Genomic DNA, 3,031 nt, shown 5'->3' on the forward strand with positions numbered 1-3,031 from the left:
CCCCACTGGAGCGGTAAACACGGACAACTGGGATCTTCGTAGAGGAGGCGGCTCAGCACAGCGCTTGGACTCGGAGCAACCACTGGGGCTACGGGCGGCTGCCTGAGGAGGAGCTGCGTGGCGAGCTGTTTGAACTCAGAGCGACCGCTTCTGAACACCAGGGGGTTGCCTGGAGGAAGAGGAGAAGCACGGCGGGTCACTTGGTCTAGGAGTAACTGCATCAGAGCTACAGGCGGTTGCCAGAGGAGGAGCTGCGTGGCGAGCTGTTTGAACTCAGAACAACCACTTCTGAACACCAGGGGGTTGCCCGGAGGAAGAGGAGAAGTGCGGCGGGTCGCTTGGTCTAGGAGTGACTGCATCAGAGACACAAGCGGTTGCCAGAGGAGGAGGCGAGTGGTGAGTTGATGAACTAAAAGTGACCACTCCTGAACACCGGAGGCCTGCCTGGAGGAGAAGCACGGTGGGTCACTTGGTCTCGGAGCCACCACTCCTGAACACCCTGGGGGGCTACCCTGAGGAGGAGGAGGAACAGGGCGGGTCACTTGGACTCGGAGTGACTGCCAGGGCTACGGGCGGTTGGCGGGAGGAGGAGATGGTAAGTGAGTTGCTTGGACTCGTAGTGACTGCGTCGGAAACCCGGCCGCTGTCCGGAGGAGGAGGTGTGTGGTGGGTCTCAGGGTCTCAGAGCTATTGTACGGAGCTCCAGGTGGCGGCTGAGAGGAGGGGCCGCATAGCCAGGCGATTAGCTGCAGAGCAGGGTCCCAGGAGCTAGGTGGCGTCTTGCTGGAAGAGCTGCACAGAGACACGCCTAGGGGCAGAGTGAAGTTTCCAGGACTGCAGGCAGAGTCTCTGGGAGAGGCAGCCTAAGGAGACTCGCCTGCAAAGGGTGAGGCTCCCAGGCCCAGGAGGTAGGTCCAGGCCCCTGGGAATGTTGCAGAGGAAGACAGCCCAGCCCAGCCCAGGCAGTAGTTGTAGACTGAGGGGAACCTCTAGGAGGGGAACTGACCAGCGAGATCTCCCAACCGGGTGAGTCTTCCCTGCCAGGTGAGGACTGTAAAACCAGAGACACAGGCACAAACAGGCCTTGCCTCAGCCCGCAGCCTAGTTCCCCGTTGGATAACCATTGGTCAACAAGTGGAAGCACTTCTACCCACTAGCAGGGAATATACCCCACCTGAGGATCACCACCCCTAGAGAGGCAGCTTCTTCATGGAGCTCCGCATTATCAACTTCCTCCAAGACTTCAGGCTACTGAAGGATAAGAGGGGATATACTAGCAATCATCAGGGACATTATAAGTCGATAGAGGAAATCTGCAATATCTTAATGATCCACTGATTCCTGAACAATATGAGAAAACAAGGGAAGAAAATGCCCCAAACAAATCTAGATGTTACATCAATAGAATCCAATGAGAGCATGGCAGAAGAAATGACAGAAAGGGAGTTCAGAATGTACATAATTAAAATGATCAGGGAAGCAAACGATGAGATGAAAGAGCAAATGCAGGCATTGAATTATGAGATGAAAGAGCAAATGCAGGAATTGAATGATCGCACCAATCGACAGTTAACAGAGCAAATTCAGGAAGCAAAAGATCATTTCAATAAAGAGTTAGAGATATTGAAAAAAACCAAACAGAAATCCTTGAAATGAAGGAAACAATAAACCAAATTAAGAACTCCATAGAAAGCATAACCAATAGGATAGGACACCTGGAAGACAGAACTTCAGATATTGAAGACAAAATATTTAACCTCGAAAACAAAGTTGAACAAACAGAGAAGATGGCAAGAAATCATGAACAGAATCTGCAAGAACCATGGGATATCATGAAAAGGCCAAATTTGAGAATTATTGGGATTGAGGAAGGCTTAGAGAAACAAACCAAAGGAATGAACAAGCTATTCAATGAAATAATATCAGAAAATTTCCCAAATCTGAAGAATGAAATGGAAAATCAAGTCCAAGAGGCTTATAGGACTCCAAAGACACAAAATTACAACAGACCCACACCAAGGCACATTATTATGAAAATACCTAACATACAAAATAAAGACAGAATTTTAAAGGCTGTGAGAGAAAAGAACCAAATTACATTCAGGGGGAAACCAATAGGGATATCAGCAGATTTTTCAATCCAGACACTAAAAGCTAGAAGGGCCTGGAACAACATTTTTCAAGCTCTGAAAGAAAATGGATGCCAACCAAGAATCTTATACCCAGCAAAACTTACCTTCAAATTTGACGATGAAATAAAATCATTCCATGATAAACAAAAGCTAAAAGAATTTACAAAAAGAAAGCCAGCATTACAGAACATTCTCAGCAAAATATTTCATGAGGAAGAGATAAAAAACAAAGAAGCAAATCAGCAAAGGGAGGAATTATCCTAAAGGAACTGTCAAATAAAGGAGGAACCAAGATGTGTCAAAAAAGAAATAAAAAAATAAATAAAATTTTAAATATGAACCAAATGACCAGGAATACAAATCATATCTCAATAATTACCCTGAATGTTAATGGCCTGAATTCATCAATCAAAAGACATAGACTGGCAGATTGGATTAAAAAGAAAGATCCAACAATATGTTGCCTGCAAGAGACTCACCTCATAGAAAGAGATACCCATAGACTAAAGGTGAAAGGATGGGGAAAAACATACCATGCACATGGACTCAGCAAAAAAGCTGGAGTATCCATCCTTATTTCAGATAATGTGGACTTCAAGCCAATGTTAGTCAGAAGGGATAAAGAAGGACATTTCATACTGCTTAAGGGAAGCATAAATCAGCAAGTTATAACAATCATAAACATCTATGCCCCAAACAGTGGCTCATCCGTGTATGTCAAACAAATCCTTCTCAATTTTAGAAACCAAATAGACCATAATACAATAATACCAGGTGATTTTAATACACCTCTCTCACCACTGGACAGATCTTCCAAACAAAAATTGTACAAAGAAACCATAGATCTCAATAACACAATCAATAATTTAGACTTAACAGACATTTATAGAATATACCAT

This window comes from Sciurus carolinensis, chromosome 9 (genome assembly GCF_902686445.1).
Source record: "Sciurus carolinensis chromosome 9, mSciCar1.2, whole genome shotgun sequence".
Lineage (NCBI taxonomy): Eukaryota > Metazoa > Chordata > Mammalia > Rodentia > Sciuridae > Sciurus > Sciurus carolinensis.